Source organism: Oryctolagus cuniculus, chromosome 4 (assembly GCF_964237555.1).
Source record: "Oryctolagus cuniculus chromosome 4, mOryCun1.1, whole genome shotgun sequence".
In the NCBI taxonomy this organism is placed as follows: Eukaryota; Metazoa; Chordata; class Mammalia; order Lagomorpha; family Leporidae; genus Oryctolagus; species Oryctolagus cuniculus.
The window spans coordinates 17,536,172-17,563,629 of NC_091435.1; the positions used below are offsets into that span (position 1 = coordinate 17,536,172).

Genomic DNA, 27,458 nt, shown 5'->3' on the forward strand with positions numbered 1-27,458 from the left:
AGAACAGAGTTGAGATTTGAATTCAGGCACTCAGATATGAGATATGAGTATTACAAATAGCATCTTAATTACTAGTCCAAATGTCCAGCCATGGATTATTTTTCTTCTAAGGAATCTCATGGACACTAGCACCCACATCTTAAATTTTTTGTTTTAAAATTTTTTTCATATTAAATTAAAAATTTTCTTGAGCATAGAATTTTATTCTATTTTAAATTTTTGTGTAAGGGAAATCAGTTTCATGTATTTCATATATACAGTTTTAAGAGCATAGTGAGGGGCTGGTGCCATGGCGCACTAGATAAATCCTCTTCCTGCCGGCGCTGCCGTAGCTCAATAGGCTAATCCTCCGCCTGCAGCCCTGGCACCCCGGGTTCTAGTCCCAGTTAGGGCGCCGGATTCTGTCCCGGTTGCTCCTCTTCCTGTCCAGCTCTCTGGTATGGCCCGGGAGTTCAGTGGAGGATGGCCCAAGTGCCAAGTGCTTGGGCCCTGCACCCCCATGGGAGACCAGGAGAAGCACCTGGCTCCTGGCTTCAGATCAGTGCAGTGCGCCGGCCATGGCGGCCATTTGGGGGGTTAACCAACGGAAAAGGAAGACCTTTCTCTCTCACTGTCCACTCTGCCTGTGGGAAAAAAAAAAAAAAAAAAAAAAAAGATAAATCCTCTTCCTGTGGCCGGCATCCCATATGGGCACCGGTTCTAGTCCCAGTTGCTTCTCTTCCAGTCCAGCTCTCTGCTGTGGCCCCTGGCTTCGGATCAGCACAGCTCCAGCCGTTGTGGCCATTTGGAGAGTGAACCAATGGAAGGAAGACCTTTCTCTCTGTCTCTCTCTCTCTCACTGTCTGTAAACTCTACCTGTCAAATAAATAAATAATCTAAGAGCATAATGACACTTCCCATCCTACCCTCCATCAATCCCTCTCTCTCACTCTCCTCCTCCATCTCCCTTTCTTATTTTTCTTTTAATTTTTACAGGGACATACTTTCAACTTATTTTATATTCACAAGCTTAACCCTCCACTAAACAAAGAATTCAACGAGTTATAAGTAGAAAAAACACTGTTCCTCAAGAGTATAAAATGTCAATTTTGCTCAAATATATTACTTTTTTTGCACTCTGCATATTTGTTACCACAAAAAGGGGAAAATATATATTTGTCTTTTGGAGCAATGTCTTATTTCACTAGGCATAATGGTTCTGAATTGCAATCCATTTTGTTGAGAAAGACAGGATTTCACTCTTTATGGCTGAGAAGTAGTCTATCACGTGTGTGTGTGTGTGTGTATGTATGTTTTTGTGTTTGTGTATGTGTATGTAATATATTTTCTGAGATATGTAGTCTCTTTTCTCTCACACAATGGAACTAATAAACTGTCCAGTGCCAATATAATTCTCTTTCTTCTGTAGATTATTTTTTTGTTTCTTGACAAATCATTATGATTCGGTTTTTGGAATTCTGAAGTTTCATTACTTTCTGATTGCTCTCGTCCTTTTACTTACAATCCATAGAATCCTTTGAGTCTTTCCCTTTCTTAGAGATTTGTTTCCTATTATTTCGATTACCATTTTTGCTCATCAAGTATCTCTTTTCCTTCTTGTTCTCCAATTTGTTACACTTTTTATAAATGGCAGATAAAATTTTAAATAGTTTTTATTTCTTATTGTTCTCAATTATATTCCAAAATACTTCATTACCTTTATTATTCAGATTGCTAATCCATAACTACTCATTTTATGAAGTATTTCTGTTGATTATTTTTACTAATTTGGTCATCATACTTTTCATTTATAATAACTCTTTCTTGTTTTTATTTTGGAAATCTGATTTTATTTTAGACATGCAGTATCCTCTGAATCTCTCTAAGATAATTAATTTTACCCTTTAGAATAATTATTTCTACATTTTACATTATCTCTATTTTCTGTGAGTATTTTATTTTTGCTGTTGCGATTTAATAACTGCTGACTGGTTTTCAGTGTGTCGTGCGTATTTACCAATTAGCTGTGGTGGTGATTAATCTGTTGTCCAGCAGGATGTGTTTTACTGCTTTTTAGATTTGTTGTCCTGAGATCACCTCCTGCATAGACAGAGGCCTGATTGTGTGTGAGCCAGGCCAGTTTACTAGGAAACCTTCTCTTTACACTAGCAGCATGCAGAGCAATCAGACTAGCAATGACCGGTCGGTGGAAGACAGTACTTTGGGAAAGGAGTATTTTGATTAATTTTACTTGAGGTAGAATTGATTGTTCTCTATCTTAGATGCCCAGCTCGCCCAGGAGATCCAGAGCTGTCCCCAACTCCTTTCTGCCTCTGTTCCCCTTCACTGCAACTGCAGCTGCAATGTGGGACCACCCAGGAGACTCTTCTGTTCAGGGTAAATATGAAGTCTTCAGCTGGGAAACACAATGGACAGCTGCTCTGTGCGTGCTGAGGAGGTGGGAGCTGGGGGCAGAGTGGTTGAATGACTTGGCAGCTTTGTAAGTATTCTGGAGCTTAAATTATGTCAAGGCCACCCCAAAGCATCTCCTACACTCTGTAACCACTTCAGATTTAAAGCCATTGACTTTTCTTTTTCATCACCAACAGTGGCAGTCTCCTGTAAACAACAGTGTAAGGTTACAATCTCCTGTAACCTTGACTCATATGTATATTAAAATGTGCTTTCTTTGATCTAAGTTTTGCTTCTATATAACCATGTATCCTAATAATCTTAACATTTTTTAACACTTTTTGGCTACTGTTGGCAGACATGTTTCAGTTTTAGTACTCCCATGATTATTTGCTTATATTGTTTAGTATAGCTTTACTTGTACTTCAATAATATATTGGGAAAACATAGTTCAATATGATGCATTATAAAAGAAAATGAAGTATTTGATTAATATGACTTAGCAATGAACATAATTTTTGGATGTGGACAACTGTGTCTCAAATATTTTTGTGGCAGGAGGAGATATAATAAGGGATGGTTGACTAAATGGTAGTTTCTTTCAAGGCTTTGTACTGAGCTTAAGGAAACTGAATTAAGGTGGATTAATACCTGGGGCTAGTAAGGATTGGGAACTAATGTTCTCCAAGGCCTTAAGAGGCATTGCACAGCAAAGCAAATGATCAGCAGTATTAGGGGCCGGCAACGTGGCTCACTTGGTTAGTCCTCCGCCTGAAGTGCCAGCATCCCATATGGGCGCCGGGTTCTAGTCACGGTTGCTTCTCTTCCAGTCCAGCTCTCTGCTGTGGCCTGGGAGGGCAGTGGAGGATGGCCCAAGTGCTTGGACCCTGCACCCACATGGGAGACCAGGAAGAAGCACCTGGCTCCTGGCTTCGGATCGGTGCAGCTCGCCAGCCGTTGCAGCTATTTGGGGATTGAACCAACGGTAGGAGGACCTTTCTCTCTGTCTCTCTCTCTCTCACTGTCTATAACTCTGTCAAATAAATTAATAAAAAAATCGATCAGTAGAATTAACAGATATCCAACAGAATAGGAAAAAATATTTGTAAACCACCTATCTGACAAAGGATTAATCCCCAAATATATCAGCAACTTAAAAAACTCAACAATAAAAATAAATCTACTTCAGGAATGGGAAAAGAATTTCAATAGACAGTTCTCAAACGAAGAAATACAAATGGCCAACCAGTATGCAAAAAAATGTTCAAAATCAATAGCCATTAAGGACATGCAAATCAAAACTACAATGATATATCACCTTACTCCTGGCAAAATGGCTAAATCCAAAACACAGAGAGTAACTAACAAATGCTAGCAAGGATGTAGACAAAGGGGAACACTTATACACTGTTGGTGGGAATAAAAATTAGTGTTGGTGCTGTGGAAAACAGTGTAGAGATATCCTAAAAAATATAGAAGTGGATTTGCTATATGATCCAGCAATCCCATTACTGTGTATATACCAAAAATACTTGAACACAATGCATCAGAAATACCAGCACCACCATGTTCTTAGCAACACTGTTCACAATAACCAAAATTTGGAATCAACCAAGGTGTCCATCTTCAGATGAATGGATAAATAAAATGTGGTACATATGCACAATAGAATATTATTATAGTATGTATATATATAATATATAATATTATTATAAACTATGAAATTCACCATTTGTAGAGAAATGGACACAAGTGGAAGACATCATGATGCGTGAAATAAGTAGACCCAGAAAGACAAATACCACATGTTCTTCCTTATATGTGGGATCTAAAATTCCAAAAGCAAACAAAAAATAAATAAAAAAGGAAGAAATGTCTGTGTGTATCGGTATTGCTGCACATATAGTTTTTAAACCTTTGTTTTATACTTTTGTCAAACCAATGGTTAAGAATGTTTCTTTTTTTAAATATTTTATTTATTTATTTGAAAGTCAGAGTTACAGAAAGGCAGAGGCAGAGGCAGAGACAGAGAGAGAAAGGTCTTCCATCTGTTGGTTCGTTCCTCAGATGGCCACAACAGCCGAAGCTGCACCAATCAGAAACCAGGACCCGGGAGCTTTTTCTGGGTCTCCCACTCCAGTGCAGGGGCCCAAGGACTTGGGGCATCTTCTACAGCTTTCCCAGGCCATAGCAGAGAGCCGGATAGGAAGTGGAGCAGCCGATACTAGAATTGGCACCCATATGGGATGCCGGCACTGCAGGTGGCAGCTTTTTCCTGCTATGCCACAGCACCGGCCCCAAGAATGTTATATTGCTATAGTTTCAATGACTTGTGATTACTTTTAAATCTACTGTATATGGGTGAAATGGTCCATTCTAATACTGTTTATGGCCATTGTCTATATGCCCACTAAACTAGGGTCTTTTTGATTTTTATTGTTAAACTTTTAGTTGGTGAAATATTAAGCCTTTTTACTGTAACATAAATATAAAATATGCTATCTTAAAAACTACAAAGAAAAATCAGAAAGAAAGAAAGAAGGAAAGATTGGGAAGGATAGAGTAGGAGGTTGCAGGAGAAGGAGGAAGGGAATATTATTATGTTTTTAGAACTGTATCTACAAAGCACATTTAATTTGTTAAAAACCAAACATTTTTTAAAAAAATTTAGTAGCGGCATTAAGTGACAAGAGAATAATAGTAACTGGAAACCCTTAGGATAACTGATAAAAATGTCTTTTAGGACTTGTGGTATAAGGATATCCTTTGGCAGAAGGATAGAGTTAATCCACAAGACACAGGGAAATAAATATTTCTTTTTTTTTTTTACAGTAATGCCTTTTTTTTGACAGGTAGAGTTATAGACAGTGAAAGAGAGAGACAGAAAGGTCTTCCTACCATTGGTTCAAATGGCCACCACGGCCAGCACTTCACTGATGCAAAGCCAGGAGCCAGGTGCTTCTTCCTGGTCTCCCATGTGGGTGCAGGGTCCAAGCACTTGGGCCATCCTCCACTGCCCTCCCAGGCCACAGCAGAGAGTTGGACTGGAAGAGGAGCAACCGAACTAGGACCTGGCTTCCATATGGGATGCCGGCGCCACAGTGGGAGGATTAACCATGTAAGCCAAGGCGCTGGCCCCAGAAATAAATATTTCATCTAAATCTACCTTACTCTGTTCTGTTACTGAGTCCTTTTAACTGAACCTCACTGCTGACTAAAGGAGAGAGCTCCTTGATGTTTTCTATAGATAAGCCTCCAGGAACACAGATCAGTGTAGATAAAGACAGGCAGTTGATCTGTAGGTCAGTTGGGAAATGCCCAGCAGAGAGTAATCCTGTGTGTTCACTCCGGCATTTTGTCAAGATGAGATGTTATGTACCCAACAAGGACCCATCCCCACAAAGTCTTATAAATTATATCGATGGTAATTTAAGGATTTTCTCAAGGAACTTCAAGGCAGCACCAGGGTTCTCCTATTAAGCAGGAAAATAAAGAAGAGAAAATGGAAAAGAAATAATTAACATAATGCTTTTCTGCTTTAGTCTTCTTTCTGATACCAGTCATGAGGCCTAATCTGATAGTGAGAGCCTCCTTTCTCCACTCCCCATCTGTCTTACCTTGACTCTAGCAGCATCTCAGGAGAATAACACTCCTTACCTGTTGAGGTGGTCCTGAATGACCTGGGTCCATGGTGGTCCTGTCTGTATTGTGTTGCTGTAGTTCCCACTGACCAGGTTATTAAGCAAGGGAGTCCCAGGATGTACAGCGGTAAAGACCTTGAGTTTCATATGTAGACTTCCTTGTCCCAAACGAGTAGCAGCCCAATTTCACGGTTAATTTATTTCAGTCATTTTAGTAAATAAGTGCTCTCTCTCTCTTTTCCTTGGGTTCAATCATGAGAATCTCAAAATGGCTGGAAGACCATTAAACAGGCCATGACTGTTCCATGATGGAAGTATTTATTCTTAGGTAATCTGACTCCAAAATCATTCCAGTGGATAATATCATAAAAGCAAAAGGGTTTACTGCATGTCTTAATCTGTTTCCTTGCCCAATATATTCTGGTTATGGTAGTAATACCTCCATATTGAGAGCCAGTTTAAGGCATATAACCTTTCACATTGGATAGGACTCTAATTTTGCAAATGTTCTCCATTTGGTGAATGAATTGAGTCCTTATTATTTTCCCTTTCATGAGTTGAGTACTTAGTTGGCCATAATGTTACAGCAAGTCACCCGCTCTTGGGTTATGGACACATGGTAAAATCACTAAAATTTATGTCTATGATTGTTGCCTTCACTTCAAAATGAGTTTTCATTTTGGAGATGTTGTTTGGGAGCCTATGATAATGTATGAAATTAATAATGGAGGCTCTCTGAGGGACAGAACAGAGTCAAGTGGAGAGTGGATCTGGGAGACCAAATGAAAACTACACCAGCACACAAGGAAGTAAAACCTATTGCAAAGAGGAAGTAAAGGAAGGAGGAAGAAGAGAAAGAGATTTAGAGGAGAAAGAAACACACTGGCTTAAATAATGATTAGAGAAAATAACTTCCTAGGGGAAAAATAGGTAAGTTGACAATAAGACAAATTCTTTTGACTTTGTTCTCTTACAATTAACACAAAAGACAATATGGGCCCCATTTAACCATCAAATCTTAATGGGGAAATAATTCTGAACCCCTAGGACATCATAATAGTAACTCACATCTAACACAAGAGCAATACAGTGGTTTTGTTTTCTTAAAAATATTTCTATTATAATTTGATCAAATAAATTCATCCATAATTTCCTCAAGTGGTGAAAGAACCATCCTTCCATGAACTGAATACTTAAGGTGCCACATACTCATTGTTCAAAGCAATGGGTACATAAAAATGATGAGTCCATGCCCTTAAAAAGCCAACAGTCTTGTAACAAGGAAGATATGCAAATCAGCAGACGTAATACAATGTGATTAAAGAGAGAAAACAGTGACTGGAAGTGCCCGGATAGGAAGGGAGAACAGTTTCAATTAGTCCACTAAAAGTTTCATAAAATAGATAAGTTCTGAAGAATTAAAGAAAAAAACAATGTTATTCAAACAAAAAGTAGAGGCAAAAAAAAAAAAATCCCTGGAAGATATAAAGCAAGTTGAATCTTAAGGAGGTATGTGAGGTGTGAGAGAGGAGAGGATCAGGCTGGTGGGGTTGGTGGTAAAAAGGGACAAGAGACTTCTGTCAGTACTTACTAACACTACTTTCTCTATTATGCTCCATTGGCTGGTTTCTGACTATTCTTAAAATTCGTATATAAGGGAATTAGATAAGCCACAAATAGATGATCCTTCAATCCTTCATGTTATATATTCTTTGTTTTTTTTGTTTGTTTGTTTTTTGTTTTTTTGTTTGTTTGTTTTTGTTTTTTTTTGTTTTTTTTTGTTTTTTTTGTTTTTTTTTTTTTTGACAGGCAGAGTGGATAGTGAGAGAGAGAGAGACAGAGAGAAAGGTCTTCCTTTACCGTTGGTTCACCCTCCAATGGCCGCTGCGGCCAGTGCACCACGCTGATCTGAAGGCAGAAGACAGGTGCTTCTCCTGGTCTCCCATGGGGTGCAGGGCGCCGAGGCTCAATAGGCTAATCCTCTGCCTGTGGCGTTGGAACCCTGGGTTCTAGTCGCAGTTGGGGTGCTGGATTCTGTCCCGGTTGCCCCTCTTCCAGGCCAGATCTCTGCTGTGGTCCGGGAGTGCAGTGGAGGATGGCCCAAGTCCTTGGGCCCTGCACCCGCATGGGACACCAGGAGAAGCACCTGTCTCCTGGCTTCGGATCAGCGCGGTGTGCTGGCTGCAGCGCGCAGCTACAGCAGCCATTGGAGGGTGAACCAAAGGTAAAGGAAGACCTTCTCTCTGTCTCTCTCTCTCTCTCTCTCACTGTTCACTCTGCCTGTCAAAAATAAAATAAAAAAAAAACATTATTCTAGAGTTTGAAACCATGTAGAGATTTCCTGATGAAAATTCTTAAACATATATGAGTACGGCCATGAAATATTTTTTATTATTTCTAGTACCAGAAGTGTTTAATATAATATTTATTACAATAATTTATCATTTTTTGTTATTCCAGTATATTCTCTTTTTTTAACTTTTATTTAATGAATATAAATTTCCAAAGTACAGCTTATGGATTACAATGGCTTCCTCCCCATAACGTCCCTCCCACCCACAACCCTCCCCTTTTCCACTCCCTCTCCCCTTCCATTCACATCAAGATTCACTTTTGATTCGTTTAATATACAGAAGATCAGTTTAGCATACATTAAGTAAAGATTTCAACAGTTTGTTCCATACAGAAACATAAAGTGAAAAATACTGTTTGAGTACTAGTTATAGCATTAAATCTCAATGTACAGCACACTAAGGACAAAGATCCTACATGAGGAGTAAGTGCACAGTGACTCCTGTTGTTGACTTAACAAATTGACACTCTTGTTTATGGCATCAGTAATCACCCTAGGCTCTTGTCATGAGCTGCCAAGGCTATGGAAGCCCTCTGAGTTCACTGACTCTGATCATATTTAGACAAGGCCATGGTCAAAGTGGAAGTTCTCTCCTCCCTTCAGAGAAAGGTACCTCCTTCTTTGATGACCTGTTCTTTCCACTGGGATCTCACTCGCAGAGATCTTTCATTTAGGTCTTTTTTTTTCCCCCAGAGTATCTTGGCTTTCCATGCCTGAAATCCTCTCATGGGCTTTTCAGCCGGATCTGCATGCCTTAAGGGCTGATTCTGAGGCCAGAGTGCTGTTTAAGACATCCATCATTCTATGGGTCTGCTGTGTATCTCACTTCCCATGTTGGATCGTTCTTTCCCTTTTTTATTCTATCAGCTAGTATTTGCAGACACTATTCTTGTTTATGTGATTCCTTTGGTTCTTAGTCCTATCATTATGATCAATTGTGAACAGAAATTGATCACTTGGACTAGTGGCATGGCATTGGTACATGCCACCTTGATGGGATGGAATTGGAATCCCCTGGTATGTTTCTAACTCTACCGTTTGAGGTAAGTCAGCTTGAGCATGTCCCAAATTGCACATCTCTTCCCTCTCTTATTCCCACTCTTATATTTAACAGTGATCACTTTTCAGTTAAGTTTCAGCACTTAAGAATTGTATTGATTACATCATTCAACCAAAAGTATTAAGTAGACCAAACAAACAAACAAAAAAATACTAAGAGGGATAACATATCAAGTTGCTCATCAGCAGTCTGAGTGAGGGCTGATCAAGTCATCGTTTCTCCTAGTGTTCATTTCACTTTAACAGGTTTCCTTTTTGGTGCTCAGTTAGTTGTCACCTATCAGGGAGAACAAGTGCTATTTCACTTAACTTTTATAAAGGTAGTGAAGAAGTTGTTTTGTAAGTAGAATATAATTGACATAATAGAAGCAATTCAGAACTGGTTAGAGTTAAGATGCTTGCTTCCCACACTGGAGTACCTAGGTTCAGTGGAATTTCCTTGCCATTGCCTCTGACCCTGGTTTCCTGTCAATGCAGATCCTAAGGCGCACAGTAACACCTCCAGTTACTGGGACCTAAACTGGGTTCCTAGGCCCTGGCTCTAGCCCCGGACATTATGGGCACTTGGGGAGTGAATGAGCAGGTGGGACTGTGCTCTCTTGTGCACGTGCTCTCTCTCTCTCTCTCTCTCTCTGTTTCTCTCTCTCTCTCTCTCACAAATAAACCGAACATAAGAAAAAGAAAAGCAAGTAATTACCGTGATTCCTCAGTATCCACAATTTGTTCCAGGAACCTGACAGATACTAAATTCTGTGTATATTCAAATTCCTTCTATAAAATGCTGTAGCCTTTACATATAACCCACACACATACTCTTGAATAACCTTTAGCTTTCTTATAACTAAATATTATATAAGCAGTTGTTATGTTGTATTGTTCGTGGAATAATGACAAGAAACATATCTGTATATATTCCCAGATAAAATGTTTGTTTTGCAATGTTTTGAACGTGTTGATACAAAATCATGGCCATGTAGTTCCAAAAGCAGTTAAAATGAACATGATATTTGAAGTTCTTAGAATTTGGAAAAGTTTGGGGGGCCGGCGCCATGGCTCACTTGGTTAATCCTCCACCTGCGGCACCAGCATCCCACCTGGGTGCTGTTTCTAGTCCTGGTTGCTCTTCTTCCACTCCAGCTCTCTGCTGTGGCCCGGGAGGATAGTGGAGGATGGTCCAAGTGCTTGGGCCCCTGCACCCACATGAGAGACCAGGAAGAAGACCCTGGCTCCTGGATTCAGATTGGCTCAGCGCCGGCAGTAGAGGCCATTTGGGGAATGAACCAATGAAAGGAAGACCTTTCTCTCTGTCTCTCTCTCTCTCTCACTGTCCATAACTCTACCTGTAATATATATATATATATATATATATATACATACACACACACATATCTATATAATTAAAAAAAGAATTTGGAAAAGCTTACCTGTTACAATTTTTAGCTTTAATTAACTTACTTTTAATATTTATTTATTTGAAAGGCAAAGTTACAGAGATAGAGAGACAGAGACAGAGACAGAGACAGAGGAAGGGACAGAGAGGAAGGGACATCCATTGTCTCACTCCCCAAATGACCGCAATGGCCAGAAATGGGCCAATCAAAAGTCAGAAGCCAGGAACTTCTAGGTCTCCCATGCAGGTTCAGAGGCTCAGGTACTTGGATCATATTCTGCTGCTTTCACAGGCACATTCTTAGGGAGCTGGATTGGAAGTAGAGCAGAGAGGACTCTAACAGGAGCCCATATGGGATGCCAGCACTGCAGAAGATGGCTTTACCTGCTATGTTACAGCACTGGCTCCTAATTATGCCTTGTTAAGCAAAGCAATGTTTTCTCAATTCTGTATAGAAAGTAATATTACATGCAAAGATGAGCACATAGCAATTTACATGAAAAACTTACATTCTGAAGTTTTAAAGAATTCCACATGATTGTTGCAAAATGTCCACTTACTTCCAGCTACTCTCTATCTCAGATATTTAGGGTTATTACCAAGAAAGAAGCACATGTCATTTTTGGAGGCACATATGAAGATTGGTATCCAGAGTTTTTCATGTTTTCATTGCACAAACGAGTGAGTGGAGTCCCAAGAGTCTGAAGCTAGGACATTTGGCCATGCTTTCATTCTCAGAGAGAGAACAAGAACAAACAGTTCAAGTACATACTTGACATATTCCTAAATTTCCTCGGCAAATTTGCAGAAGTGTTTTTAGTAATGAAATATTTAGCTTTTACTTTTTCTAACACTACTGGTGGCCAAATATGCCTTTATAAGAGTTGTTATTTCCGATTTAATTTCTCATGTGTGAAAGTATATTTTGCATGAATAGATACAGGACAGGTTTTAATCTATAAAGGAATAAAGTAACTAACAATGTCTCTTTGTCTGCACACTGAATTTTTTTCTGCTTGGCAGTTTTAGTGCTTGAATTAATGGAACCTAGAACTTTTTACTGTATGGAGTATGTTCATATTTACATTGATATTTAACACACATTCACAGATGTGCATAAGTAATGCAGTAACCTCTTTTCCAAATGAGTAAAAACAAAACAGAGGAACAAACATTCACTATAAAATCATGGATTTCAGGGGTAATTCTCAAGAAACTATCATGTTTTCCAAACAAATGATCTTCACCACCTTTAGAATTTGGATAGATATTTTATAAGCCATTATAAGGAGTTTATGTTCTCTCCTTCCTCCTAATATCTGTTGACTATTTTCTTTAATGATGTTGATGAGAAAACTAGCATGACAAGTGTTCCTTTTTTTTTTTTTTTTTTGAAACTCTTCTCAGCAATTCATTCCCAATCTATGTCATGCCTGACACCCAGTACAGAATCCTTTCTGGAATAAATTGATTTATTTATTTTAAGCATAAAGAACAGGAGAAGGTGTTTGGCCTAGTAATTGGAACACACCTTGGAACATCTGCATCCCATATCAGAGTGTCTTGATTTGAGTCCTGGCTCTACTCCCTGCTGGGTTCCTGTTAGTGCAAATCTTGGAAGATGGCAGTGATGGCTCAAGTAGTTGGGTTCCTGCCACCCTTGTGAGAGACATTTGAGTTTCTCACTCCTTTCTTTGGTCTGATTCAATCCTGGATATTGGGAACTTTTGGAGAGTGAACCAGCATATGGGAGCCATCTGCCTAGCTGTCTATCTTGCTCTTTCTGTCTCTCTCTCTCTGTCCCTCTCTCTGTGTATTGCCTGTACGTAGTTTTGGTTTTTTTTTTTTTTTTTAGCAAGACTTGCTTTATGACCTAGCATATGGTCTGTTTCAGAGAAAGTTCCATCTACTGATGAAAAGAGTGTGTATTCTTCAGCTATGGGAAGAAATGTTCTGTAGATATCGATTAGATCCATTTGGTCAATAGTATAGATTATTTCTATTGTTTCTTTGCTGATTTTTTATCTGCTTGATCTGCCCATTGTTGAAAGCGGGGTGCTAAAGTCTCCCATTATTATTGAATGGAAGCATAGATCTCTGTTTAGATCCAGTAACATTTGTTTTAGATAGACAAATGCCCTAGAACTGGGTGCATGTACATTTACTATAGTCACATCTTCCTGCTGAATTGAACCTTAATTGGTACATAATGATCTTCTTTATCTCCTTTAGCACTTTTTGTCCTAAAGTATATTTTCTCTGATATAAGGTTAGCTACCCCTGCTCATTATTTATTTACATTTGCATGGAAGATATTTTTCCATCCTTTCAGTTTGTGTGTATCTTTGTTGGTATGGTATGTTTCTTGTAGACAGCATAAATATGAAAATTGTCTTATTAATAGATTTAGCCAGTCTGCATCTTTTTCAACATTTTTTTTTATTTGACAGATAGAGTTAGACAGTGAGAGAGAGAGAAAGAGAGAAAGGTCTTCCTTTGTCCATTGGTTCACCCCCCAAATGGTTGCCATGGATGGCGCGCTGCACTGATCCAAGGCCAGGAGCCAGGTGCTTCCTCCTGGTCTCCCACGTGGGTGCAGGCACGCAAGCACTTGGGCCATCCTCTACTGTATTCCCAGGTCACAGCAGAGAGCTGCACTGGAAGAGGAGCATCCGGGACTAGAACTTAGCCCCCATATTGGATGCTGGCGCTGCAGGTGGAGGATCAGCCACTTGAGCCATGGCACTGGCCCAGTCTGCATCTTTTAACTGAATAATTTAAGCCATTTACATTCAGTGTTATTGATAAGTAATGGTTTGGTAGAGCCATTTTTTCCATAAATATTCCTATAGGTCATTTTTGATCTCCTTTATTCTTTCACTAGGAGCTTTTCTGCCTTCACATTCTTTTGTGATGCTGATTATATTTCTCTGTTTCTGTGTATATTGCATCCTTAAGTATCATTTAAAAGGCTAGCTGGGTGGTGACAAATTCTTTTAGATTTGTCTTGGAAGGCCTTTATTTCACCTTCCTTTATAAATGAGAGTTTCACAGGATACAGTATTCTGAGATGACAATTTCTTTGTTTTTTCTTTTAGGACTTGGGATATATCTCTCCAGTATAGACCACATACTATACCATAAAACAAGCTTCAAAAAATAATAAAAAAAAAACTAAATCATACCATATCTTTTCTGAACACAGTGGAATGAAACTGAAAATTTGCAACATAAGAAACTGTAGAAAACCTACAAACATACAAGACTGAACAACAAGCTCCTTAATGAACAGTGCATCACAGGAAATCAAAACAAAAATAAAAAAATTCCTTGAAGTAAATGAAAATGACAATAGAACACATCAAACTTATGTGATGTAGCAAAAGCAATATTAAGAAGAAAGTTTATAGAACTAGTTATGTACATCAAAAAATTTGGGGGCTGGCCCTGTGGCGTAGCAGGTAAAGCCACCACCTGCAGTGCCAGTATCCCATATGGGTGGGTGCAGGTTCAGGTCCTGGCTGCTCTGCTTCCGATGGCTCTCTCCTATGGCCTGGGAAAGCATCAGAAGATGGCCCAATTCCTTGGAACTCTGCACTCATATGGAAGACCTGGAAGAATCTCCTGGCTCCTGGCTTCAGAGTGCCAATTGGAGAGTGTACCAGTGAATGGAAGATCTCTCTCTCTCTCTCTCTGTCTCTCTCTCTCTCTCTGCCTCTCCTTCTCTCTCTGTGTAACTCTGACTTTCAAATAAATAAATAAATCTTTAAAAAAGAGAAAGTGCACAGGTATTAAATAAATGATCTAATAATTCATTTCAAGAACCTAGAAAAACAAGAACAAACCAAACCCAAACAAGTAGAAGGAAAGAAACAACAATTAGAAAAGTAATAAACAAAATTGAAATCAAATTTTAAAAATACAAAAAATAGATGAAATGAAAATAAAAATGGAAAAATAAAATTGACAAACCATTAGCTCAACTAACCCAAAAAGGGATAAGACTATGATTAACAAAAAAGAGATGAAATAGGCAATATTGATAGAGATGAAATCAAAATAGAGATGAAAAAGACAATATTGCAACTGATACCACAGAAATAACAAGAACAATCAAGAATAATTACAAATAGCCATATGCCTACAAATTGGAAAATCTACAAGAAATAGATGGATTTATGGACACATACAATTTCCAAAATTGAGGCATATACACATAGAAAATTTGAATAAACCAGTAACTAAGACATAGATTGAATCTCTAATAAAGACCCTCACAACAAAGACAAACTCACTAATGGATGGCTTTCCTGATGAATTCTACTAAACATTTAAGGAAGAACTAATCCCAATTCTTCTTAAACTACTCAAAATATTGAAAGGAAGGAAATCCTTCCTAACTCCTCCTGTGAAGTCAGCATCACCTCAATTCCAAAATCAGAAATAGATAAAAAAGAAAGAGAATAATAAACCATTATTGCGGATGGCATAGTTAAAAAAAAAAAAAAAAACACAACAAAATACTTGCTAATCAAATCCAAGAATGTATCAGAAAGATCATTCATCCAGACCAAGTAGATTTTTCTCTGTTATGCAGGAATGGTTCAACATATGCAAATCAATAATACATCACTTTAACAAATTTAAGAATAAAATTATATGAGTATCTCTATAGACACAGAGAAAGCACTTGATAAAATACAACATTCTTTCATGATAAAAAACCTTTTATAATTGGGTGTAGAGAAACATCCCTCAACACAACCAAGGCAATATATGACAAATGCACAGACAGCACTGTATTGAATAGGGAAAAGCTAGAAGCATTTCCACTAAGATCCAGAACCAGAACAGGATACACACTCTCCTTTATTTCAATTTTTATTCAATACAAATCTGGAAATTTTACCCAGAGCCATTAGGCAAGAAAACAAAGGGATACAAGTAGGAAAGGAAGTTAAATTATCCCTGTTTGGACATAACATGATCCTATACATAGGAGACCACAAAGACTACACTAAGAGACTATCTGAGTTCATAAAATAGTTTGGCAAAGTTGAGGATACAAAATCAACACACAAAAAATGAGCATTCATGCACACTATCAATGTCATTGATGAGAAAGAACATATAATATCAGTCCGTTCACAATAGTTATAAAACATTTAAGAATATTGGGATACATTTAACCAAAAATGTAAAAGATCTCAATGGAAATTACAAAAAATTAATGAAAGAAATATAAGACACAAAAATTTAGAAATTTCTTTCCTGTTCATGGTTTGGAAAAATTAGTATCATCATAATACCCATTCAACCTAAAGCAATTTACAGATTCAGTGTGATCCTCCCAAAAAAATGACAAGAGCATTCTTCTGAGATCTAAAAAAAAAAAAAAAAGAAAAAAAAAAGAAAACCTAAACTTCATATGGAAACACAAGAGAAGCTGAATAGTTAAAACAATCTTAAACAATAAAAATAAAACCAGATGCATCACAATACCAGATTACAATAAATACTACAGTTGTTATTGTCAAAACAGCATGATACTGACAAAGAAATGGATATGTGGACCAAAGGTGCAGAATAAACTCCAGAAATTAATCCATGCATCCAGAACCAACTAACCTTTGACAAATTAGCTAAAATCACTCCCTGGAGAAAAAACAGTCTTTGCAAACAACTGTATGGGGAAAATTGGATCTCCACAGGCAGAAGTATGAAACAAAACCCTTATCTTATACCCTATGCAAAAACTCACATTAGATGAAATGTTTAAAAATGAGAGCAAAAACTATAAAATTACTAAATCAAAGCATAGGGGAAATGTTACAAGACATTGGTACAAGCAAAGACTTCTTGGATAAGACCCCAGAAGCACAGGTAATAAAAAATAGACAAATAGGATCGCATCAAGTTATGAATCTTCTGCATAGCAAAAGGAAAAGTTCAAACAATGTGAGGAGAAAAGTTATGGAATGGGACAAAATATTTTTGCAAATTATGAATCACCTCAACAACAACAAAACAAATAATCCAGTTTTGAAATGGGCTAAAGACATGAGCATGCATTTTTTTCCAAGGATGAAATACAAATGGCCAAGAGACACATGAAAAAATGCTAGGGATTTCTAGCCCTCAGGGAAATGTAAATTAAAAAATCTCAAATGCAAATTTTAAAAAAAGTATGGTTTTATCTCACCCCTATTAGAATGGCTATTATCAAAAAAATTAAAAAAAAAATGTTGGGGACAATGTGGAGAAAATTACACTATAATACACTGTCAATGGGAATGTAAACTGTTACAGCCGGTATGGAAGACAGGATAGAGATTCCTTGAAATCTAAAATGTGATCTATCATATGACCCAGCCAGCCCACTCCTGAGAATATAACTAACGGAAATGAGATCAGCATATGAAAGAGTTGCCTGTACTCCCATACTTAGAGCAGCTCAATTCATAATAGCTAAGATATGGAATCACTCCAGATGCCCATCAACTGATGACTTGATAAAGAAAATGTGATATATACACCTGATAGAGTATACTAAGCCATTAAAAAGAATGAAATCCTGACTTTTACAAAAATTGATGCAATTGGAGACCATTATGCTTAGTGTAATAAGCCAGATCTCAAAAGACAGATAGCATGTTTCTTCTGATTTGTGGTATCTAATATATAGAGTAACATAAAAATATATGAGTGAAATTGACAGCATGGAATTTGGTTATTTTTATAGCATTATCTCTATTCCTCCAGAGTAGTGGTCTTTCTTATTTTGACTTGTTGAACTCTTTATTTAATGGAGGATTAAGCCTGTGACTATCAACTAATTTAAAAATATGTTATCACAGAGAGTAAAAAAAAAAAATAAAGAAATGAAGGAGGAGGGAGGGAATAAAGTATCATTATATTCTTTAAATTGTGTGTATATAAACTGCATTAAATCTGTTTCTTGATATTAATAAAAACTCAAATAAAAAAGGAAATAAACAAGTTGAAATAAGAATTTCTTTTGAAGACACTTGAACACAATTTTTACCTTGGGAAACAGTATTATATAAACATTTAAAATATTCTCATATAATATAAGGAAACAATATTAGTGCTACCAGAATATTAATTATAATTTTATATATACTTGTGTATTCCAATAGCATGAAGAATTTTATTTATTTCATCATTTATTAGTTTGAAAGAGAGAGAGAAAGAGAAATAGAGAGTTAGAGAGAGAGAGAGAGAGAGAGAATTCTTTCATCTGCTAGTTCACTCCCCAAAGGCCTGTAACAGAAAGGTCTGGTCCAGGACCAGAGCCAGGAACTCAATCCAAGTGCCTCATGTGGGTGGTAGGCATCCAAGACTTGAGCCATTAATACTGTATCTCAGAGTGTGTATGAGCAGGATCCTGGAATTAGGAATAGTACTGGAACTCATCCCCAATGCTCCTATATGGGATTACAGGCATGACAACTGGTGTCTTTAACCAATAGGCTAAATATCTGTCCCAATACTTTATTATACCACTACCAATTAAAACACTCCCAAATTTAAACTAAAGGATTTTTTAAAAAATGAAATTTGTGAATTGTATTATTTTCTGGTTAAAATTTTAAGACTCTAATGAACTCATTTCTTAATTAAAATATCATGAAATATAGCAGCTTAATGAAACCATAAATAAGCATATAGATACTGAAATGAAAATGATCAGAAATAAAAAGGATTACAGAAAAAAAAACAAATTAGGACATTTTCCTTTAAAATTATTTAATATTCTGGAAACTAAACAATGTCAAAACAAAAACTTAAATATGTTTTGATATCTTTTAGAGTGCTGTGTATAATAACAGAGTAAAAGCAATGCCATTAACAGTAACAGAATAATAAAAATGTTTGTTGACAAAAAGAGATCAAACAATTGATAGCCTGATGGGACTGTTTGAATATCAATTGACTTATTGGTCTTTCCATTTTCAGCCAGTGTGGCAACTGTAGATTTAATCTCTGTCTCACAAATGCTTACAAGAGAGACCAGGAGGAGCCAGGAGAATGAGTGTGCACGTGTTTGCCTCTGTGTTCTACTGCTTCTTTGTATATGCTCTACTTTACGAAAAGAGAGCATAGTGTCAGAAGAGCAACTTTTTGCTGCTGTTACCTTGCTATCTTCTGGAATAGTAGAGGGCTGGCAGCAGAGAAGAGTCCAGTGTCTTCTGGAGCATTCAGTCTCAATGCGTTCAGTGTCACAGTTCCCAGAGTGAAGCAAGGACTTTGAGGAGTCCTTTGGATAACCAATATATTATTTTTCTTCTTCTAAACATAAATGAAATAATTTACATTTCCAAAAAAGAAATAATTTACATCAATTATTTATTGTCTTTGAAAGCTTGAGCTTTCACACACTGTTGATTGCTGCATCGAGTGGTATGAAACCAAGCTCAGTGTGTTGGATGACATTGATTCAGAAGGTGAGTCTCCCAGCTCAGTTCAGAAAATTTTGTTTCTGTTGGTGTTGGGAAGGCACAAAGAATATGATTATGCCTACTCCAGCATATATACTATACCTTTACTTATTCTGATTTGTCTGGGACCCTGTTCCATTAGGGATTATTCATGTGCTGATTCTAAAGGACCAACATTTAAAATAACTGCATATATTAAACAGAGGTGGAATTTATGGTGAATGACAGATAGTATTGCTAATAAACTATGATTTGATGATCAAATATTTTACCTGTTTCACATAGCATAATTTAATTAAGAGATTGCTTTAAGCCATTTTCTTTTATAATTTCTGTAGCAACCAATCCAAAACTGGAAGAATGTTATTCTTTACTTGAAGCTTTCTGAATTATCTTTAGCTATAATCTGAGCAAATAACATTTTTGATATTAAAAGTTATGACAATAGTTAACTTTTTTAAAAAGATTATTTATTTGAAAGTCAGAGTTACACAGAGAGAGGAGAGGCAGAGAGAGAGAGAGAGAGAGAGAGAGAGAGAAAGAGGTCTAAAAAAAGAGAGAGAGAGATAGAGGTCTTCTGTCTGCTGGTTCACTCCCCAGTTGGCTGCAACGGCCAGAGCTGCACTAACCTGAAGCCAGGAGCCAGGAGCTTCCTCCAGATCTCCTACATGGGTGCAGAGGCCTAAGGACCTGGGCCATCTTCCACTGCTTTCCCTGGCTATGACAGAGAGCTGGATTGGAAATGCAGCAGCTGGGATTCAAACCGGTGCCCATATGTGATGCTGGCAGCAGCCTCACCCACTATGCCACAGTGATAGACCCGACAATAGATAACTTTTATATCTAATATTTTATGTCTGAACATGACTTCAAGTTTAAAATTAGTAAGAGTTAAATGCATATTGAACTCTTAAAACTGAATTAACTTTTTGTAAGTGGATGAGTTTCACCCATATTTGCTCTTAGAGTTTGCTGTGTGGTTATGCTACAACTGATCTATCCCATATTTTGCTGAAAAGATAAAACAGTATTTCTGGTTATTAAATTTTACAAAATAAAATCTGTGATTTTTTTATGTTTGCCTTTAGTTCAAATGTGAAGAATTTCTTTGCTATCTCTTTTTGGACCTAGAAATGAAATTGCATAATTATGGCATTTAATCAACCCAATTTAGTAATGGTGGTTATTTTTCCAAAATTGTTTTAATAATTTTACTTACATCATCTATGGATGAAAATTCTTATTACTCCACATTCCTATCAATATTTGGAATGAAAGACAAATACAGCAATGCAATTGTATATTTTCATTTTCGTTGTACTGGTAACTGATACAATATTTTCCTTTGAAATTTCATTTTTATTTACCTGATTAGAAGTGAGATTATGCATTTTCATGTGTTTATTGGTATGAATCTCTCTTCTTTTCCTATCAAACATTAATACAATAGTCAAAGATTCACTCCAAAGTATAGTGATAGGTCCTGAAATCTCTTGTCGATATTGAAGCCCTGGGTCACAAAGTAAAAAATTTAGGGCCAGACACTACCAGTTGAGTCATGCACAATGGTGATATATTCCAGCATAGTGCTGGTTTCTACAATCATGAGGAATCAATCCAAATGAAGTTATGGCAACTTGAAGTGACCCATAAGAGGAGTCTGACTATTTGACATCTTTTGTGAGTGAACCTAATCTGGGAATAAATAATCTAACCAGGTCACATTAGAGATCCTTCACAAATTCTCTCCTCCTCCCAGAACATGACTTCTATTATCCAGCACTGCCAGGTACTGGATTTCTTTTTCACTGTTCTTTCATTGGCATTAATGCCATTTTTTGCATCATAAACACAAATGTGCAACCATTGCCTTCTCCAAATTTTATGCATCTGCTGATAGTTGCAGTTGCAAAATGCAAGTTCAGAACAGAGGTTACTTTTTGCATCACTCTACAGTTAAAATCTCATGTGGATACACATGTGGGTCCAGAAGCAATATGGTTGGGAATTTGTCTTTTGAATTCTTTTTTTTTAAAGATTTATTTATTTATTTGAAAGTCAGAGTTACACAGAGAGAGAAGGAGAGGCAGAAAAAGAGAGAAAGAGGTCTTCCATCCATTGGTTCACTCTCCAATTGGATGCAATGGCCAGAGCTGTACCCATCCAAATCCAGGAACCAGGAGCTTCTTCTGGGTCTCCCATATGGGTTTAGGGGCCCAAGGACCCGGGCCATCCTCTACTGCTTTCCCAGACCATAGCAGATAGCTGGATCGGAAGTGGAGCAGAGGGGGCTTGAACTGGCACCCATATGGGAGGAATACTGGCACTGCAGGAGGTGGCTTTACCCTCTTTGCCACAGCCCCGGCCCCATTGAATTCTTAAACAAGTAGGTGGTTCTGTGCCATCATAGAATTCTTCTCCAAGAAAGTACAAGAAATGCACATCAAACATTCTATTAGAATTCATCACCTCTGAGCCTGAGCTCCTGGAAGACTCTTTCCTGCTAGCCATAAATGTGGAAGTGTTTGGTCCATGGCTGCAGGGTTCCAGCCTACTGGCATGAGCTGACTGGTCAAACCACTGGATCAACCAACTCTGAGGCCCACTTTAACCCAAGGATGTCGCATACTTAGACTTCCTGAGCCAAAACGTGTCTCACTGTTTCCATTACTTTATTTTGTTTTTGATTCTCTTCACAGAAGAAATGATCCTACATTGTATAGCTATCAGCTACTTTTGTCTTTATATGAAAAGTTACTGCCGAATGTAAAATTATTAGAGAAAAGTCTTCCATTTTATGTAGGGTATAATTATCTAAAATCTCATATTTAAATAAATTGCTTAGTTTCCCCAATGTTAATATTTCTAGTAACAAAATTATAAAATAATTCTAATAACTTGCTTTATCCCTTAAGTCACAGAGATTAATTCATTTTATGCCCATCACACTAAGTGATGAAGGAAAACCTGTAGAAGCTGTGTCTTAGAAAAATTGCTGCTCTAGCTAGCATTATGGTGCTCCATTTTTCACTCAGCTTCCTGTTTCCTGTTCATGTTCCTGGAAAGGCAGTGGAGGATTGTCTACATTCTTCATCCCCTGCCACTCATGTGGCAGACATGGTGGAGTTCCTGTCCTGGGCTTTGGGCTGGCTTAGGCCTGGCTGTTGAGGCCATCTGTGGAGTGAGCCAGACAATGAAAGATTTCTCTCTCTCACTGTCTCTTCCTCTCTCTCTGTGGCTTTGCCTTTCAAATAAATAAACAAGTCAACAAGTTTTTTTGAAACGTTCAAAAAATTAATTCTCCTTCAGGTTGAGAATCTAGGCCTTCTGCGATCTAGTAAAGAAATTTATTATAAATATTTATGAAATTATATATATGGTACTTAAACCAATAAATTATATATTCATTACAAAATATATTGGATCAATTTTATGGTATTTACAAAGAGAAGGGTAGTGCTTGGTTTGGGAAGAAAAGTATATTTTGAGTCAAGGTTCAGGATTGTGGCCCAACATCAACTTCATGAAACATCTGAAGCTTGGATGAATCAGGAAGTAATGTAGTCTGACTCCAAAATTTTAGGTGGATCTTTTAATCATGTACTATGTAGAGCAGTGAATGATATTCTTATTAAAGACTTTATTTCTTGTAACTTCTAGAGTCGACTTTTTCCCTCTTGGTAACAGCATATATTTGAAATTATAAAACATTTCTAGTGAACCTACAATTTCTGCTTCTCTTTCATAAAATAGATTATTCATTCATTGTTTCAACAATCAACAGAAGTATCTGTTATGAAGCCATGTGTCAGATAATCTCCAGAAACTCTTGAATATTAATGCTAGGGCCTCTGCCCTTATAATAGCCTATATCTTCTGACAGACACAAACAATTAACTGGACAATTACAGTACAGTTTCTTTGAGATCATGATTAGTACAATAAGAATGCACACCTGGAGCCTAGATTGGCTAAGAAGAGTGGTAGGCAGGATTGGACTGTACAGTGAGCCTCAGGAGTGGGGATAGTTTTCAAGACAGGGTGGTTGAGGCCTTGAAGTGTGACAAACCAAGGGATTTTTGCAAATCTCAATGACAAACTGCATAATTCAATAAGAAGAATTAGGGCTTTGGATTTTGACTTTTCTGAATTCAAATCAGAGTTTCTTCATTTCTTAATTGATGTAACATAGGAAATATTATTTCACTGTTTAATGCTTACTTTTTTTTTAATTTGAGAGGCAGGGAGACAAACAGCTCTCACCTGCTGGTTCACTTCTCAAATGCCTGCAATGGTCAGTCAGGTCCAAAGCTGTGACCCAGGAACTCAATCCAAGTCTCACATAGAAGTATCAGGTACTTAACTAATCACTGCTGCTTCCCAGGGTCTACATTAGCTGGACGTCGGCTTCCGATTCCAAAAACCAGTTACTAAACCCAAACATTTGGCAGTGGGATGCTGGCATCTTAGCATGTCTTAACCAATAGGCTAAATGCTTGCCTGTCAAATATCCAATTTTTGAAAAGGAAATTACAACTACCTTGAATGTCTTGAATGAGAATTAGGGTGATCTATTACATTAAGTATCAAGGACAGTATCTGATTCCTACCAATTTTAGTGTGTCTGGTAACAAGCTCCCTGTGGCTGAGTTGTCGAGCACTTGTACGAAGCTCCTTGAGAGGGCAGCTGGAATAGCCAGCCCCTGCTGGTCTTGTAAGTCATATCCAGAATCTGGATTTTATCCTAAGAGTCATAAGAATCTGAACAACTTTAAGCCAAGAAATTACACAATCAGATTTTTATTTTGGAAAATTAATATTCAGACACAATCTCACAGGGCCATAAAATCAAAATATTATATTTTGTAAAATGTTATGAAGATAAGGCTTAGTAAAAACAAATAGATGAACAATAGCAGCAAGAAAATTAATAAAGCTCGAAATTGTATGTTACATTTTTCCTATACAGAAACAAGTCCTGGAGGCCAAAACTACCTTTAGAGACTATACATATCAACGAATATCTCTGAGCCACCAAACCATTACATAATTTGTTTGTAATTCTAAGAAAATCATATTATCATTCCAGTTGTTGACATAGCCACGTGTGCAGGAAAATGAAAATCAATTGCATAAGATATGATCAGAAATCTTGATTAGAAAGAAATTCAGTGGGCTACAAAAGACAATGGCTGTGGCGTACCCGGCGGAACTTTCCAGAACGCTCGGTGAGAAGCGGAGGAGCTGAGACTGCCCAAGCTGCGCACAGTACATGCTCCTTCCCGCTCCCCCACGCCGGCCTCAGCCCATTCACCGGCTGTAGTAGAAAATGGTGAAAGAAACCACTTACTATGATGTTTTGGGGGTCAAACCCAATGCCACCCAGGAAGAACTGAAAAAGGCTTACAGGAAATTGGCCTTAAAGTGCCACCCTGAGAAGAATCCAAATGAAGGAGAGAAGTTCAAACAGATTTCTCTCAAGCTTATAAAGTTCTTTCTGATGCAAAGAAAAGGGAATTATAGGACAAAGGAGGAGAACAAGCAATTAAGGAGGGCGGAGCAGGCGGTGGTTTTGGCTCCCCCATGGACATCTTTGATATGTTTTTTGGAGGAGGAGGAAGGATACAGAGAGAACAGAGAGGTAAAAATGTGGTTCATCAACTCTCGGTAACCTTAGAAGACTTATATAATGGTGCAACAAGGAAACTAGCTCTACAGAAGAATGTGATTTGTGACAAATGTGAAGGCCGAGGTGGTAAGAAAGGAGCAGTAGAGTGCTGTCCCAATTGTCGAGGTACTGGAATGCAAATAAGGATTCATCAGATAGGACCTGGAATGATGCAGCAGATTCAGTCTGTATGCATGGAGTGCCAGGGCCATGGGGAACACATCAGTCCTAAAGATAGATGTAAAAGCTGCAATGGAAGGAAAATAGTTCGAGAGAAGAAAATTCTTGAAGTTCATATTGACAAAAGCATGAAAGATGGCCAGAAGATAACATTCCATGGTGAAGGAGACCAAGAACCAGGACTGGAGCCAGGAGATATTATCATTGTGTTAGATCAGAAGGACCATGCTGTTTTTACCCGACGAGAAGACCTTTTTATGTGTGTATGGACATACAACTGGTCGAAGCATTACGTGGTTTCCAAAAGCCAATATCCACTCTTGACAACCGAACCATAGGCATCACCTCTCATCCAGGTCAGATTGTCAAGCATGGAGATATCAAGTGTGTGCTAAATGAAGGCATGCCAATTTATCGTAGACCTTATGAAAAGGGTCGCCTAATCATTGAATTCAAGGTAAACTTCCCTGAAAACGGCTTTCTCTCTCCTGATAAACTCTCTTTGCTGGAAAAACTTCTCCCTGAGAGGAAGGAAGTAGAAGAGACTGGTGAAATGGATCAGGTAGAACTTGTGGACTTTGATCCAAATCAGGAAAGATGGAGCCATTATAATGGAGAAGCATAAGAGGATGATAAGCATCATCCCAGAGGGGGTGTTCAGTGTCAGACCTCCTAATGGGGCCAGTGAAGAAGGCACTGCTGGCATTTTGTATGCAGCAGTGGATGGATGAGTGAAGGACTATAACCATAATATGCTCACTACTTGCTATTGTTTTTGTTTTAATATTCAACTATAGTAGTGTTTTAAAAGTTAAATGAAGAATAAACGCAAATACAAAAGCTCTGATTTTGCCCTGTATGTATGACGACTTCAGTGTGCAAGATGAAATACCTGTAAAAACCTAATTTAAAAAAAGTTCCCCTAGCATTTGTTAGCCATACATTGTAATTGATTTCAGCTGTCTACATGGACAAGCTTAGACTGAAATGCTAGGTGTATGTGTTGGCTTCAGTGTCTGATCCTTCATTGTTAAGCTTATGGAATTAAAACTATTTAACTGGCAATCAGAAATTAATTTGTAGAGAAGTATTGGTCTGTCTAGTTATTTGTATTAAGTGGGATTCATTGTGATGCCAATTCTGCATTTATACTATTGCCTAAACTGTTAAAGATGGCATAATACATAATATAGCCTGTGATATCAGTGACAGAAATCACTTTCTAAGAAGGGGTTTGTAATATGCTGCTTCTTAAGGGCTTGTATTTCTAGAATTGCATTCCCTTCTATGCCATCTTTTTAAGTATATATATATATATAAATATATAAACATATATATATAAACATATATATAAAAAGTATGTTGACCAGTCCCCTTTTTGGACCATGATAAGCCCCTGAGTAGTGACTTCTAGAGCTGGATCATTTAGAAATTAAAGAGACCTTTATGTGAAGAAAATAATTTGCATGTATAATATAGGAAGGTATTCCTTAGGTGTTACAGGCTTAATTTAAACCATTTGACTTATGCTCCAAAGTAACTGTCATTTAATGCTGGTAGTATAGCAAATTATGAATAGCTTTAATTGTATGTTTAAAAGTCATGTTCACCTGCTTAAAATCTGGGTATCAGAATTTAAGCAATTCTTGAAATGTATGAATGTCTCCTTAATATACTGATTAACAAAGCAAAAAAAAAAAGAAATTCAGCATTGTAGCATGTATGATTTTTATATACTTAGCCATTGTCTGTAACTTATTATATTCTACAATGGTATTCAGTAAAATTTTGCTCAACTAAGATTTTATGTGCAAATTATTTCACTTTTATACTTACTGTCACATCCTATTGATTTTATTCATGTATTATCTTACCACATCATATAATACTATATTCCCTGTTGGGTTATTTGTTCTTTAGTACTTTACTGTGTATGATATAAATCAAATAAATATTGTTGATATTGCATTTCTTATGTGCCTTGTCATAGTTCTTGGGTTGACATGAGAACACATTATTTTTCCTGTGCAGTATATAATTACCAGTGTTTAGTAGGACCCAAGAACCAATTATGTAGGGAAAGTTTAGGAAGGAGAAGTTCCTATTGTAAAGAAATACACCTAATCTGTACCATTGACTTACTGAATCATATTGTGGGAGGAGGTTCCAAAACCTACATTAAAAAATTATTTAATGGATCCTTATGTGAATTCAAGTATGAGAACATATGTGAAACTCTTTTCTGTTGAGTTGAGCAAAACTAGATCATTTCATTATTGTCATGTCTATAAACATTACACTTGATTTCTGCTAA

At 37.3% G+C, this 27,458-nt stretch overlaps 1 long non-coding RNA gene and 1 pseudogene across 1 annotated transcript; both read left to right on the forward strand.

Annotated features, from left to right (window-relative positions):
- Positions 1-1,995: 1,995 nt before the first annotated feature.
- On the forward strand, positions 1,996-18,380 carry LOC127494007 (uncharacterized). Its single transcript, XR_007924774.2, has 3 exons — positions 1,996-2,376; positions 3,222-3,376; positions 13,933-18,380. It is a non-coding gene; the product is annotated as an uncharacterized lncRNA (long non-coding RNA).
- A 6,113-nt stretch (positions 18,381-24,493) lies between these two features.
- On the forward strand, positions 24,494-26,848 carry LOC100352089 (dnaJ homolog subfamily A member 1 pseudogene; annotated as a pseudogene).
- The last annotated feature ends 610 nt before the right edge of the window (positions 26,849-27,458 follow it).